At 44.2% G+C, this 17,139-nt stretch overlaps 1 protein-coding gene across 8 annotated transcripts in view; it reads right to left on the bottom strand.

The window, feature by feature from the left end:
- LOC124033871 (zinc finger protein 536-like) overlaps positions 1-17,139 on the bottom strand; it is a 203,735-nt gene that overhangs the window by 176,389 nt on the left and 10,207 nt on the right. For all 8 annotated transcript variants that reach the window (XM_046346255.1, XM_046346247.1, XM_046346248.1 and 5 more), the window contains one exon: positions 6,285-6,358. The gene's annotated coding sequence lies outside the window, so the exon portion shown is untranslated. The remainder of the gene's footprint in view (positions 1-6,284; positions 6,359-17,139) is intronic.

Below are 17,139 nucleotides of genomic sequence, written 5' to 3'. Positions count from 1 at the left end.
ACCAAGGAACCTGAAGCTCTCTACCTGCTCCACTACAGCCCCGTCAATGAGAATGGGGCCGTGCTCATTCCTCCTTTTCCTGTAGTCCACAATCATCTCCTTTGTCTTCATCACGTTGAGGGAGAGGTTGTTGTCCTGACACCACACTAGTAATGAACCTGGATTTGTGTCACCTAAAAAAGTCAGAAAATCTAAAAACCAATTGAGCACTACTACCAATAATCAGACCTTTCCAGTTAGTAATTGTCTGTCCTGTTCAATGAAAACTGTTTCCGAAGCACTACATTTGCTGCCAAAGAAGGAAGAGCAGGATTGATATAATGACATATTTTGAGTGGTATGAGTTGTGTTTTCTATGAAATATATTATGTCCCTGGAGCTTTATCTCTCTATTTCCCCTGGTAAAACCCTGAAACCCTTTTTTTTGTTTTTGATTTGCCCATATTACACATGGCCTCCATTCTAGGTCAAATCTGTATCAGAAGTTCATGCATTTACAACAGAAGCCATGTGGAACAGTTCAGAGCTTGTGATTCTACCAGGGAGCCAGAGGGTCTGAACCTCTTATGATCCTTGTACTTTAAAGAGTTAGAACAATGGAATAAAAGATAAAGACGTGTTAATGGTACATTTAAAGGAGTATTATGGTCAGGGAAAATACTAGTGGCACACTGACACCCGAAGATATAGTACATCACGGTTAGTATATTCAGTGGCGTGTATTCATGAAGGCCAAGGGAAGCCAGGATTCCCCCAAAAACTTTACCAAGAAAAATAAATCATATATACAGTATATGTAATGTATCTTTCGTCTCTTTATGTTTCATCACTTTCCTAAAATTCGCAAAAGGCTGACTGTATCTCTCCAGAGAACGCATCTGTGCGAGCGAAACAGTGCCCCCCTGTCTCTTAATATGTCTATTTGATGCTTTCTGGTCAAAAAGAGTATGACATTGTTGCAGCCTGTAGCATTAAATGAAAGAGAAGCCAGCGAGCATTTGGCCTCCGTTTATCATTTAAAAAAATAATAATAATAGCCAATCAGCGATGAGCTACACTAAGTGAACTCAACTGTGAATAGTCCTGGCACACCAAAAATAAGTGTCAAGGGAAGCCAGTTTGGATTTGGCTTCACACCAATCACATCAAAAGCAAAACATAATTGACAGAAAACTTGAATTGTTGCATCTCGTTATCACGTTGTCCCCCGTTGGCTTGCTGGCTAGCTAAAATGGTCCCTTCCCTATATTAAATGGACGGAGATAGGGATATGTACTTGTGGATTTACTTAATTCTCTGTACTGGCCAATGATTTTAATGACAATTTTGATCCAACCATAAATGTGTACATTGTGCTCCTGGCCTGAGAGGATGGAAGTTCAATATGTAGCTAGATGTAGTAGGCTAATGTTAACTAGTTGGCTCATCATTGCCCATGAAAGGAAGTTAGACAAGCGAGCAAAGCTAAAAAGTGTGTACTGTATGAGTCATAGACTGTTTCATCAACATGAAAGAGAGTAGGATGGCATTGGCGTTTCAATACAAGTAGGGTGAGTCAACATGTTTTTTTCTACTTGCACGAACGCACGCACACACACACACACACAAGCACACGAACACGCACACACACAGAAATCAGAACTATGGACAACCACATTATATTTAGCTTATGTTGATTGGATTAAATCGTTTTTGGTATCTTTTAGTTGTCACTGTATTAGACTAAGCCTAGGTGATTTGATGGTGTTGAAATGTTGAAGTTGAAATGGTGCTGGAATAGTGGAGACAGCTCCTGTTTTCTTTGAGACTGGTGGTAACACTCCGTGGTTCTAAATCAACAGTTGTTTAGAAGTCAGAAACATTAACCTGCTTGTCCATGCTGTAGGTTATGTGACTGTTTGTTAAATGCAATATACTTTGTGGATTTCACCAGACAGATGTTGCTCTCCGCTTTTGTGATGAAACAAAAGTGTGGTTGAATTTATTCTGCCACAGTGTCTTCTTATTGTCTCGGCCTTTAGGCCTATATATCACGGTGTCAAAGCATATGAACTAGCAGGTTATAGAGCAAACAACACAATTATCACAACACATAGGTTGTAATCTGCTTTTTTAGTGTTGGGGGTGACAATGACATCATAACCTCTGAATGTTTTAATTGGAGGGTCCAGATTGTTGTACTGGTGACCCCGCAGAAGTCATGGCCACCATTAGCGTCCAGATCGCATGCTAACAAACAGAATCTGTGCATGTTAGCTGGCGAAAATTCAATTTGAGCTCTTTGTCTGCCTGATGCCTTGCCCTAACGATGGTCTATTTTTTTTTTCTTAAACAACAGAACACAGAGGAGTCGTTAGGACCCTCTCTTCATTACTTCAAAAAACCAATCATTAGACACCAGAGTATATACGTAATTAGAAAATCACTTCCTTTGCAATCCTGGCTAAGTAGTTTACATACTGTAATTACAGGGACAAAATCAATTTTTAATCATTTCACTGATTGGGCTCATCAGCTCAGTAGGAACATTGTATCCTGCTTGTTGTGCGAAAGCAACATCTGGGCTAAAACAATTACCCCTTTGTGTTCCAAAACTATTCAGAAACAGGCTTTCTGCAGCACCCGATGACTGTCATGTAGCCCGACTGCAGCCATCTCTTCTCCCTGCCCTTGACTTGAGCATGGAGGATCGCGTTTAAAGCCTTATAAATCAATACTCTATAATAAGCTGCTCTTGAGAAAAAGCAGCATACTGCTTTTTTAACACCTTTAGTTTTTGTCTTCCTGTTGTTGTCGGTGGTTTTTTTTTGTGTTGTTGCTGCTTTTCACACAAATAAAAAGAGAAACATATTTCAGTTTTTTTCCCCCTGAATAAATATCCCCTTTCTTAATATGTGTTCCGTTCAGCTTTGCAAATGGAGTATTGTTCATAGCACATGTTCACAAAGCAAATATGTGACTTTATGATAATTACTGGTGTTACAGAGTATTAACGAAGTAGAGAGACTGGATGACTACTTTCCATGTTTGGTTAGGTGAGAAAATAATCTGACGTATCAAACTTCAAACAAATGTCTTCCTGATATGTTTCCCCCTTCAGTGAGGAATAGAACGCTTTTGTATTCCTGTCTGCAAGATGCAGGATCGATCCGCATTCGTCTCAACTCTCCTTTCGCTCACTTTGGAAACTGAGGGAATCAGATTTTGGGAAAAAAGAAAATGAGTTAATGCATTGATCACTCTCGGTGTATGCAAATCATATTTGCTTCATTTTTTTACCGATCAATAGGGTTAATGAAGAGATTCATTTTAACTGCACTTTTGGAATCCTGCTTGAGCGTCGACCTCGGAAATCATCCCGCTGTCCCTCCGTATCCATGGAAATGAAAGGCGTGTAAGAGGGGCCATAAATCTGAAAATCCAATTTGACCATGAGCACGGGCGCAACAGTAAAATATGAAAGCAAAGACAGCTCACAGGTAGATCATCAGTTATATGCCAGTGAGGCAACATTTTAAAAAAGTTTATACACAGACTTTTTCACTAACGTCAGGGCCATCCAAAAAATAATGTGGTGAGTAGGCTGGTTCCAGGGTCGTCCACAGGTTGAACTTTGACCGCGGTTATGGGTGACATTGACTAGAGAAAAGTTGCCACTATTGGCTCCCAATGAGTGTGAGTGCCATGTGTGGCAGCGAGCATACCAGCGGCGGCGGTGGTGGTAAACGAGATTAAAAATGGACGCTTTTTTACAATTATTATTATTCCCAAAATGCTCTTTTGTGATTTGCTTTGAAGGGGGGGAGCGCTGGGAAGATCAGCCCGCGAAAGGGGGGGGGGGGCGCTCATTTGGAGAGCTTTTCCAATTATACAATTAGTCAGGAATGTAGGGCAGCAGCCTCTGTGTTCCGATCACTCCGACCCTGGAAAGCAAGAGCCTTTTTCTTCCTCGCTGGTCGTGTACAATAAAATAAATGATCATTTAAATTTTAAAAAACATATCCGAGGCCTGGGCACCAACGAAAGTCCGGGTGGACGCCGCGTAGGCGCATCCCAAAAGAGCAAAACTAACAAATGGTGACCTTATTCGTGCCGACTGCGTGCGAACGACCAATGCAATTCACTCTATGCTAATAGACAAAGTCAAGGGTCAGGGTTTTCTGTTTAAATACCGCTCTTTGAGTTGAAAGGCTTTTTGTGCATTTTTCCCCTTCCTATCGGTACAGTGAGTTGTGGGTTGATTGGGTGGCTTTGGCAAAGGACACCAACAAGTCCTAATTATGCATGTGAATCTCATTTATTTATTGAGGGTGAAGAGATTTTAATTTGATCATTTTTCCTTTTGATTGTCCTCATCTTATGCCTGGTACTAAGTGTACTAGTTTAATATTTAAAAAGAAGAAAAAAAACACAAAAAACAACTAAGTACCATCTGTTTCCCTGTGGATTTTCTGTCATTTTTCTTTACTGATTACAGTGATGACTACACGACCCTCTTCAATAATTATCCTGCAATAAAAAAAGCTAAATAATTATTATCATTATAACTCCTTATCAAGACTGTCGCTCCTTCAACTAATTCTTATTCAAAGTGTCAGAGGCAAAATGTGTCCCTTGGATGCCAATCATTTCTTATTTATAACAGCATGATGTATTCTCACAACAGTGGCAGGCTGAGCTAACTGAATCCATCCAAAGGCTGTGGTGGGAAAAGTACACTCATACGGATCAAACTGCTATAAGCTAACCCATAAACGAATCCTTCTGCTGTCTCGACGTACCTACATGATTCAAATAGACTCGACATTCCTCTTTTACATGATGTCCATGGAACGTCAATAGCACATACTGGAGGAGAGAGTAGGTGAGTTGAGAAGTATGGTACGTATGTATGGAATCCCCTATGTAGCTAGTCCCTGTTCTTGTGATGGCCCCGATATCATTTGGAGAAAGCCGGAAGGTTGCGTGCATGTGTGCCTTGTGTGAGAATGAGTGTGAGAATGCGTGTGAGAGTGCGTCAGAGAGAGCATGTGTTTGTGAGGGATCCAATATGACTGAGATCTGTCTCACATACCTCTGATGCCGCACAAGCCCAAAAGACTGACTCGCTATTTTAGATTTGACTTATACATCTCAGCATGCAAATGCTGTCCAAAACACCAGCGACAATTACCGAGGCTATTGCACTGTTACAACATAGCACACATGTTTGAAATACTTCATTCAATGTCATCTAAGATTGAAATACTTTTGAGTTGCTCTGTTTACAAATAAAAATACACACGATGAACTAAGCAGATCTATATTTTCAAATGATAAAAGTTACAGCATCATTGGTGTATCAAGGCTGTCTGATAATTTGACTTGGGAGTCCCGCTGGGTATATAAGACAGCTGTCATATAATTCAAGCTCAAACAGGAGAATGTATATTTTCTTCAATAAATGTTAAAGCTAGAATTTCCCAGATTCAAGAGAAAAGGTTTCCATTGATTAGCACTTTACAAGCAATCCATTTTTACAAACCGGCTTGACCTCTCTCACTGGACGAGGGTCTACTATGAATTAAAAGGAAAGAAAGTTTTGTCAATAATTCCAGGTAAGGGATTGTGGGAATGGAAGGAAAAGGGAGAACATACAAAGAAAACGAGATGTATAGAGAGAGAACGAGAAAAGAATGGGCGATGAGAAAAGAGATGTGTGTGTGTGTGTGTGTGAGAAAGATAGAGGACATTACGTGATCTCACCTATATACATCGTGACTGTGAAGAGAGAGAATACATATTTTGAGATGATGGTGAGGAGGACATTGCAAACTGCTGGCAGACCCCGTCAGCCGAGCCCTGATGCAGACAGATCCTTCACCCTCCATGTCACATGATCTACCATCAGTCTCAGAGATGGGGATATATCGCCACCAGCTCCAGAAATAATGGGTGCACCTGTTTACCGTGTCACCTCTGTTTGCTAATTGTCTCCTTGAGCTACATTGGGGAAGTAAATGCGTCTCGGCTTTTGACAGGCGGGCGTTTATTTAGAAATCACATTACTTCCAGCGCAATTGTTCTTTTTTTGTGGGGGGGGGGTCTAGGAAAGTTAAATGAGAGTGCTGTGCTACAGATTTCACTTCCTGATTAGGGGGGGTGACAGCGCTGAGCTGAAAAGTTCACATCCACTTGTTCAATCCCCCCCCCCCCAGAACCATGCCAGAGAGGAGGGGGAGTGTGACAGACATCTTTAATATCCTGCTCTTTACGTGATCAATCGGGGTGCCACTGATCCATACCTGCAGTACTGCCACCTCACCGACGTAGCTCAGGAAGAACACAGACAGGTTTGCAGAGGGGGGAAGACAAGTGCCTGTAAACAAAGCAGACAAACCAGGAAATTCAGTGCCGATGCTATTGAAGTTAGACAAGAATGCACAATAGCGACAGAGAAAACAACACCAAAATACCCATTGCAGTAAATACTTTCCAAACATTTGATCCTTTTCATAAAATTCTGCAAACTACTGCAGGCACAGTAGCATAAGTACAGTAGCACAAGTACAGTCATTACATAGAGAAGCCTAAACTAAATAAAAGTGCGGTTAAAACGATAGTCAGAACAGGTGTGGTCCATGGCATATGGTATGGAAAAAAGACTGAGAAGGGTTACATTTCCGTTTGATAGTCGGAACAGAGGCTACTAGGTCCTCCAAAACGACACACGCTACAAAACGTGAAACAAACCTTCAGCGCACAGAATGTTACCCGATCCAACTTTTAAAAGGCCTGCCGCTTCACGCAAGACAAATAATCAGGTCGGCATAAGCTATGTGAACTACATGCCCTGCCCTCCATCTAAAGCGGCGTGTAACCCAGTGAGTCGGTTTGGGTGTAGTCCTCACATCGAGTCAGAGTGAGTGGGTCTGGGGCAGGAGCTGGGGCTGAAGCTGGGGCAAGAGCTGCGGCTGAAGCTAGGGCAAGAGCTGGGTCTGAAGCTGGGGCTGAAGCTGGGGCAGGAGCTGGGGCAAGAGCTGGGGCTGAAGCTAGGGCAAGAGCTGGGGCTGAAGCTGGGGCAGGAGCTGGGGCAAGAGCTGGGGCTGAAGCTGGGGCTGAAGCAGGGGCAGGAGCTGGGGCTGAAGCTGGGGCAGGAGCTGGGGCTGAAGCTGGGGCAAGAGCTGGGGCTGAAGCTGGGGCAGGAGCTGGGCTGAAGCTGGGGCAGGAGCTGGGGCTGAAGCTGGGGCAGGAGCTGGGGCTGATGCTGGGGCAAGAGCTGGGGCTGAAGCTGGGGCAGGAGCTGGGGCTGAAGCTGGGGCAGGAGCTGGGGCTGAAGCTGGGGCAGGAGCTGGGGCAGGGTCACATATGTGGTTCTCAAAGAAGGCCACCCCAGGAGCCTGCAAAGGGAATTCTAATCACCACTACTATTTCAATAGTAAAACCAAGAGGAAAACACGCACACACACACAAAGGCACACTTGCCTTAAGTCACATTCTAAATTGGCTCCCAGGAGCATTTTCCCTACCTTGTTCACCAAAGGCATTGTGTATGTTTTCTGAGTGCTTAGCATATGCCGGGTAACATGAGATCTCTGCACACACTCACATTGTTTCCAGAAGTTGCGCTATTTTCTCCTTTAAGTATTTCCCATCAGGAGCTTCATTAAATTGAAAACAGTTCACATATATCTATTATGCTGGATTGCACAAGCCGCCCACCCTGCAAGCCTCGATAGAGACGCCAGACCAGGGAGCAACAAAAAGCCTCGATAGAGACGGCAGACCAGGGAGCAACAAAAAGCCTCGATAGAGACGCCAGACCAGGGAGCAACAAAAAGCCTCGATAGAGACGCCAGACCAGGGAGCAACAAAAAGCCTCGATAGAGACGCCAGACCAGGGAGCAACAAAAAGCCTCGATAGAGACGCCAGACCAGGGAGCAACAAAAAGCCTCGATAGAGACGCCAGACCAGGGAGCAACAAAAAGGAGAGGATAACAAAAATAATGTCAACGTAAAGAAACAGAGAGAGAAAACTCCTGTTCTCAGATTCCTGTGTGTCGTGGATGAGACTTTGCTACTCTGGGGACTTTTAGATGTTCTTGTGAGAGGGTTGAGAAGGGGAGTTGGGTAGGTCACCTCTCCTGTCTTAGAAAGAGTCAGCTCAACAGTCATGGCGTACCCAATAGTTGATACTAGGGCGTAGTGGTGTGGTCGACGATGGCGTGAGAGTCGGGCCATACGGTAAAAAGGTCCATGACCAACCGTTTGGAAGGGGTGAAGGACTGTAAGCAGCTTCTGCCTCACTAGTTCTCCAGAATGTATAGACAGAGCATGCAGGAAATACTCTAACATATTTTTATTTTTTGACAAGATAACCTTTGCTGTATTTACCCTGTTAAACATTGTGTTCTTTTAATGCTATGCTTGATACACAGGGGGTGGAAACAATGTGTATAGCACATGCAGTGTTTAAGCAGGGGAATGGCAGTCAAGAGCAGACGAGTGTGGATTTTACCCACACTACACCCACCCATTCCCCATCCCAATACTACACCAGCCTGGCAGACGGAGTTAACATTTTAACTGAAAATATTCCTTGCCTCCAATAGTCCAATGTAATTCATTTTCCATCTCTGTTCATTAATCATTGTTAAAATTAGTGATCCATTTCTTCCACTCTGCCATCTGCACTCAGCTTCGTTACAAACATGACAACTTCCCGCATAATAAAAGCTGACAGCAACGAGGATGCCTTTCCAAATAGCTTTTTGCATATGTGCACCTCTACAACTAATGCTGTTGTCAGACAAAAGTAGGTTATTTAAGGAGCGCTCCTGCTAGAACAATCACACACACACACGGCTAGACAGATATAGAGACCCACACATGTCCATGTCTCCCAGGTATATACTGTATACACAATTTGATATATACCAAATCAAACACACACAACCAGATGTGCCTAATCTTGAATGGAATGTGGTAAAATCCTGATAATAAATCTCCATATTTTCACTATAGAAAGTGAAGTTATGAAATCAGAGATTCGGAAACATTAACAATCACCAGCGAGACAACAATGGGACCGTTGTTGTTCTTCATGTGCTGTTTAAGTAGGCAAGATTTTATTCCAACTTAGAAAGATTAGTACTCTGTTGTTCTTTTCTACTTTCTTTTATACATACAGATCTTAAGAGGGATACAGTGTGTGTGTGTGTGTGTGTGTGTGTGTGTGTGTGTGTGTGTGTGTGTGTGTGTGTGTGTGTGTGTGTGTGTGTGTGTGTGTGTGTGTGTGTGTGTGTGTGTGTGTGTGTGTGTGTGTGTGTGTGTGTGTGTGTGTGTGTGTGTGTGTGTGATAATCTGATACACAGTTCAGACTAACTATTGTTGACTATTTGATACCAGAACATTCTCATTGGATACTTCTGTTTAATACAATGAATACAAGGTGACATATTACAGTCCTTTGTTCTCTGTAAGTATGCACTGATGAGAGTGTACTAGCATGTATGCTTATGTGTGTGTGTGTGTGTGTGTGTGTGTGTGTGTGTGTGTGTGTGTGTGTGTGTGTGTGTGTGTGTGTGTGTGTGTGTGTGTGTGTGTGTGTGTGTGTGTGTGTGTGTGTGTGTGTGTGTGTGTGTGTGTGTGTGTGTGTGTGTGTGTGTGTGTGTGTGTGTGTGTGATAATCTGATACACAGTTCAGACTAACTATTGTTGACTATTTGATACCAGAACATTCTCATTGGATACTTCTGTTTAATACAATGAATACAAGGTGACATATTACAGTCCTTTGTTCTCTGTAAGTATGCACTGATGAGAGTGTACTAGCATGTATGCTTATGTGTGTGTGTGTGTGTGTGTGTGTGTGTGTGTGTGTGTGTGTGTGTGTGTGTGTGTGTGTGTGTGTGTGTGTGTGTGTGTGTGTGTGTGTGTGTGTGTGTGTGTGTGTGTGTGTGTGTGTGTGTGTGTGTGTGTGTGTGTGTGTGTGTGTGTGTGTGTGTGTTTAAGGAAGTGTCTCAGTTGGCTGAAACAGAGCTCCAGACAGTGGAGCTGCTTGGCTGAGGAGAGCAGGGTCTATAATGAGCCGCATGGGCCAGATGATGCCCATCGCAGGTCACACAAGCCCCACACAATCCCCCCAATATCCAGTCCAGAAGCCTCTGTTTGCCTTCCCCAGGACGGGGCTCTGCTCCCCCCAGTCCTCCCTGGTCCCCCCTTAACGCCTGTCAGCCCCCCAGATCTGCCGTACGGCCTCCCTGGTGAGGTGTCGCTGGAAGCCCCAGGCACACCACATTAATCTATATAATGCCCTCAAAGAGTGGGCTTTTTCACACCGCTAACTGCCAAGGCCTACGAGGGGCAGGGGGCTGCGCCATGGTTCAGCTGTTCGCCCAACTGGTGTCCGCACACACACACACATACAAGAACACACACACATACTGAGGCTTTACCTATAGGCTCCGATTGACTCAAAAAGAAGTGTACCTTCATCAAATGGCTAGCAGAAACCCCTGCAATCTTAGGAGGGTTGGACTTTTCAGGCAGACAGCAAATAGAAAAGAAGCTAAATCATCTTGACATTCACCAACGTGGAGCCCAAGAGAAAGCCACGGCTTCAGTTATTTCTCCCATCCACTCATTTGGTTCTCCTTAACCCCCCACACCCCTGCTGCACATACACACATACACACATACACACATACACACATACACACATACACACATACACACATACACACATACACACATTCACACATACACACATACACACATACACACATACACACATTCACACACACTGACACGTTTCATTTCAGGTTCTCGGCACATCTGAATTACAGAAAACTGACGAAGGATGGAGGCCAGGCCCCTCCGGACTGATTAGCATCATTTAAGAAAGCGTTCCATTTTGCTCGGCTCAGCGACCGCCCAGCCTACAAGATGGGTGGCCTTTCAGCATTAGAAGTCAATATGGAGTAAACTCGTTTGAATTGAACATGGAGGAAAACCACTCCAGCGACTGGCCCTCTGCATTTTTTGAAGTCTTCATATATTTGTTCAACGACCTGACTGAGTTCTAAAGTAGCATATGCACATAAAATGAGAGGACAAAATAATGACAATTTGAAATGTATAAAGTAATAAGACAGAACACATTTTATTTTGCCTCTAAATTATATTAAGCCATGCAAATGGTTTCAAATTTTGTAAAGCTTTTCGGAAAATCCTACTTATGGTTGCCATTCTGTGCCAAAAAGTTCATCTGGCCTGTAAATTTAAGCATGGATTACAAATATTCAAATCATGAGCTTACTGTTCAAGTAAACATTTCCAACAGGGGAAAAGTTGCAAGGCATACACTTTCAACATAATTCCTCCTCTGGTATCGCCCTCCCTTCGCTCCTAATAAAACAAAAAGAACACACAAAAAAAGACAAAACAAAGAAAAGAGTTGAAAGTTCATCTTTTCATTTATCGTCCGACTGAATAAACACCCCTGATGAAATCTAATTCATGTAATTGTAACCACCTATACAATCACAGTTTGACAGCCTTTGGTTATGTCCTGATATCCTGGGCGGGACAATATTACAGTTTAAAGGGGGGAATGAAAAAATAATAATGTATTTTTTAAATATTTTTTTAAAGTCTTAAGCCGGTCAGCTGCTCGCCACATGGTTGAAACAATAGGGACTGAAGTCACAATGAGTTCAGCTTTGGTTTCCTAATCACCTCTTTTATAAAGAACCCATCGCATTGGAGAGGGCTGTGTCACTGCAAGGGGACTGACCAGTTATTAGGGCAGACAGTGGGGCTTCACGAAAGGAAGGGCACACTAAACCTGACCCACGGAGATCTTGAACTTGACCCCTCCAATGTCTTGTTTTTCACCCAGCTTGGGTGAGATGGACCCGGTCAGGGTAGGACCTAGGCAATTGTAATGACAGACTGTGTTACTCTGAGATTAAAATAGCCCCGGCTCTCACCGAGGGCTGCATTAAAGTCTTCCACATTGCAAAATTGCAAACAGATGCAACTCAAGTACCTGCAAATAATCTGCCAAGACCAATTTCAAAAGGGAGATTTCAAAATATGTGGAAGTCATTAGGACGAGTATTGTTTTTGTGAGGAGCAGGCAACCAGGAGTGGCTCCACAAGCAGATGGATGCTGCTTTTATTTAAGAAGAAAGGCCCAATGTATTATTGCTCCATAAATGAAGATACATAAACGTAGTATGACACAATTACAGGCAAAATATTGACGTTTCAAAGGCAACAAAAGAATGTAAAATGTCCTTTTTTTTGGTTGTTTCGCAAACACAATCTTTCATCTTCTTTGAAACTTCTTTGTGGCTTTTCAGAGAAGATATGAAATAAGACAGAGAGATCTAACGGTGTTGTGTATTGAAGGTAAAATTATGAAAAGCCTCTTTCTCCTAAAGGATAAATATTTCTGAGGTCTAATTTGCAACTGCGGCTGTTGTTGTTTTTCAGTTGAAGAGAGGGTATCGGAAGTTCTAGGCTCCTCGGTTGTAAGCTTTTAAAGCACTGCAACACAGCATTCTCCAATTAAAGATGATTTCAGCACCATGCACGGCAAAAAAACTTCATTAGGATGTACATCAAACTGACATCAAATACTATTCTGTGTGCAAGAAATGAACAAGGCGTCAACAAAATGCACGCTCTCTCACATTTATTTCTCGTAGCAGATGACCCTTAATATCAAATACAATTTGATTACAAAGCGGTAAGGTTAGTGCTCTTAAGTGGAATATAGTGACAGCTTGACCCCCCCAAAAAAGTTGTGAAATCGCTGTCCGTGAAACAATAAGCATTCAATCAAATCCTTCATGATTGTAACAGTAGGAAGCGGTTCAGGCTTTCCGCCCACAACAAACCCGCTTTGTTCTCCTGTTATGAGAGAGAGGGACACAATCAAGTGCGTGAGAACGCCGGGAATGCGGAATTTTCGAGCGATTCCTCTTCCTTTTAGGTCGCCCATATTATTTGCTTCCTGTCTCATTGTAGCTGGCAAAAGAAGATGGTGTAATTGAGCAGTGCAGAACATGTGCCCTCCCTGCTCGAAGATGACAGATGGATTATAAAAACTTCAAAGCCAAGCATTTGGAGCACCAGGGGAGAGATGGTAGGTATTTGAACTATCATTCTTTACCCAGGAGACAATGGCTGCCTGACATTGCGTATACATCAAAAAATTGTGGAAACACACAGACATAATCTCCCCCCTTATCCCCCCCCCTTCTCTTACTGCTATATATTTAACATCCTGTTATGAGCAACTTTCAGCCAAGCACAAGGGCACACGTTACCGTAAGAGGGGGGGGGGAGCAGAGGAAGGTAGCAGAGAAAGAAATTGCTGTATTTTTGTATCAGTTAACCACCTATTTATTTTTTAGAATGTTGTTCAATTTGACTGTATGTTGCCATCAGTGTCTTGTCTTAATAATAATAAACACACTGAGGGCAGGGACAGTTTTAACCCACGCAAGGACATCATGATAAGCAGGCTTGTAAGAATGTAAGCTACTGTAGCCCGAAGCGGGATAGTGGGTGGTGATCTCTAGAATCATCTTCAAAGCATGATTTAGGAAAACAGCCATCTGTCGGTCTTCCTTAAGCACGGCGGCGACCTTTAATAGTATAGGGACAAGATGTGAGTTGGCCATAGATGGAGGTGAACTGGAAAGACTTGAAGAGACACACAATCACAAGAGAGAGCGCCAGAGAACGGATGCTATCTGCAATTGTCCCCTTCGCTCACACACGCAAACACCCTCCTGAAACTCTTCAACAGACACATACCCACACACCGCCTCCACCCTTCTCTCTCTCTCTCTCTCTCTCTCTCTCTCTCTCTCTCTCTGTCTAACGCCCACGTGCACACGCGCACACACACACACACACACAGCGGGTCATATGGGAAGCTAATTACTGTTGACCTCCACAGTCACACCGTTTAACCCCAGTCCCTGGCATAGTGACCCTGTCTAAATTAGCCAGGCCTAACTCTGGAAACCGGACCTTCCTCCATCCCTCAAGTTCTACTCTGGTACTGGTCGCACAAGGGTTCCACCACGGCACACGGTTTAGAGTTTAGATCATCAAAGTCCCCCAGGTGGTGAACTACTCCTTACGGAAATCCCATAGGTTCAGAGTAGTAACGGTCTCGAAAGACTGTCTTAGTCACATCCACACGAAGGTTAATTCACACAAACTTTAGTTTACCGCAAACAGACATAGCTTTAGAGAACGTGCACTCAAAACACAGGGAGGTGTCCGCGGAAGTCTTGTCTCGTCAGTCAGGCAGGATTTTGTTGAGCGGTTAGCATTGAGCCTCCAGTGTGCTGTGCTCTAACTGAGGCTGCAGTCCTCTGAACCTCCTGTGACCTGGATGTGACTCTCCGTTTGACCTTGGGGGCCGGCGAGGTTCTCCACTCTCTAGCATCTGCCAATGGGCTCATTATGCAGCCCTCCCTCCATGTGGTCACCTTTTCCCGGATCCACCCGGGTTTCCAATCTAATCTCTCTGGATCATCGCATCAATGCTAAGGGTGTTTATGTGTAATGAATTCCATCTACCCCCCGCAATCCTCCCACACCACCTCCTCCCTCTTGTCTTTTCAACTTAGCCCTTTATTCATGAAATCAGTCAGTCATTTCATTGCTTTTCCATCAACATGAATGGTGATGTTGCATGGTTGAAGTCATGTTTACCGTGTTCAAGTTCTGGAATATAATAATGGTAACATTTTATGACCGATAGGGTCTTCTGACTCTTGGACTGGTCTCGATATAGTTCCGTGTGCAAATTATCTCGAGAATTAAACGAGACAATCCTTTTGGAAGGCCATCAGTCACAAATGTGTTGTATTGTTGACGTGCCCGAAATAGATACAGCGTGAAGGTATAATAAATACAATGGGACGCTCCTCTCTTTACGCTTCCTGTTCCTCTTTCCCGACACCCAGCAGCATGGGGAAGCAGATGCACCGTTCCTCCCTCATCCTCATTACTAACTAACTACGCTGTTTGATTAAAAGCGTGTGAGAAAAAACAGAAAAAGAAAAAAAGAAACAGGCCGAACCTCCATAATTAAGATCCCTTCACAGATTACCTCTGACAACAAAAGCGTGGAGAGCGGCCGCCTGCAGCCGGGGAAATTGGATGAAAAAGAGGGTGAGGACGGGCCTGACCCCTCTCGGCTCCATGCTAGTACCGGCATTGCCTAGATCAAATGTGCTCCCCAGCAGGAGAGGGACTCCCACCGGACACGATCCAGGGCCTGGGGCCTACAGTACGGACGCTACAGCTACATGACCCATATCAAAGTTCCTCAGGCATTGTACTATCGCTACAAAGCACCAGCTTCAGCGTAGCACACAAACATACACACACATTCATACAGTGTGTACAAACCTTTGGGTTCTGTCCTCATACCGTCTGCTAAAGATAAATACCATTGGAAACCACACAGACCACATGAAATCCCACTGTGTCGCTATCATGAACGCAGAATGACTAACACCGATCCACATTACCTAAGCACCTTATAATCAGCCGGCTCCGAAAACGATAGCCAACGTCTGCTATTACCTAGCTACTGTACAGTAATTGTACTGTTACGGTTCATTCCAGATTTCATACATGTGATGCCCCATGTTGCCAAACTCCAGCTAGTCCGGGCATCCACTCACTAACACGTTCCCCGTTAAGCACCCCACCTGAGTCTTTCAACCTACGACCCGATGGTCAGAGATCCATCTCCCTACCCGCCGCTCCATGCTGACGCCCATTATCCTGTGGGTCCTTTGCCTCCGCCTCAGTGCGGGAGGCCATTAATATAATCACAGGGATCTAGTGTGTGCTGGAGAGCCCCGGGGCTACAGCAATCAGAGGGAAGTGAGAGAGAGAAAGAGAGAGAAATAACTCCACCCAAATCTCCGGAAAACGTTCCCAATCCGACGGCGCTGACACGGATGGGTCCAGAAAGTCATGATCGCCAATGGGGGGGGTGGAGGGGGGTGCTGAAGTTAGCATTTTAAGAGACCTCCCGAGACGGCGGGGTTGGGGGAATAACACATGAATCTTCTCTACAACCTAGGCTATGCCTGGTTGATCTAACGATGACTGGTCACAGAACCATCATCATGCAAATTTAAACAGAGAAGATATTTCATTGCACTAATGATGATGCCCCCCCCCCCACATAGAAAGCCTATAACTATCAACACCAGGCAAGTTCACCACTCTAACAAGGACATCATCTGTGTGGTCATCATTAGCTTAATGTCCCAGATGATGAGGTGGCTAGATGGGGAAGACAGCGTGAAGAACTGTAGAAACTTGTGATTGGTCCTCACGCCAGGCCATTGGAGGTCTGTGGGTACAACCCAATCATTAGAAAGACAGCACAAAGAATTGTCGGAAACCCACCTGACCACAGAGAGGCTAATGCATGAAGGGACCGGTTGTGAGGCCCCTTGTGCAGAGAGCAGGGCAGGGTGAGCTGAGCTTCAACTCAAAACCAAAGTTGCTCCGTTCAACTTTGGAACCGTGGTCGCTTGGCCACTCTTTTTAGAGGCACATAGTGAGTGGATGACTAACCTCATGTGTTGAACTCTTTCCCACTCCCTCTCTAAGCCCGTCATTGTGTTCTGTAACCATGGACGTGGAGATTTCTTCCAAAACAACTTGGTTTCTCTTGCGGAGCATGTTTTCCTCAAAGTCCTTTGTTCATCACAAACTCTAGTGGAGGATGGGCCTGTGAGTGGAGCGAGGATAGTGTGGCCCACACGGCTCCTGCCTGAGCCACACTGACAGTCCTATTTACTAAAACAGGAGAGAGTCTACAAGACTCTGGCCCAGCACTTCCACTTAGCTTTCTCCCCATTACAACGATTGGTGTGAACGACATGACAAAGAGATGAAACGGAGAAGGGAGAGGAGAAAACAACGCCTCGTGATCAAAAAGAAAAAGAAGAAGAAAACAAAATACGGGAAGAGGGAAAAAAAGGCTGATTTAGGAAAAGCATCAGAAATTGCGGGAGATCTGTTAAGGGTTTGCTGCAGCAGGGGTACGAGCACATCTTAACACTTAAAAGGGGTATAAAAGAAGCTACGTGCCAGGG

This window comes from Oncorhynchus gorbuscha, linkage group LG04 (genome assembly GCF_021184085.1).
Source record: "Oncorhynchus gorbuscha isolate QuinsamMale2020 ecotype Even-year linkage group LG04, OgorEven_v1.0, whole genome shotgun sequence".
In the NCBI taxonomy this organism is placed as follows: Eukaryota; Metazoa; Chordata; class Actinopteri; order Salmoniformes; family Salmonidae; genus Oncorhynchus; species Oncorhynchus gorbuscha.
Note: the sequence above shows the minus strand (reverse complement) of the source record. Positions and strands in the feature narration are given on the sequence as shown.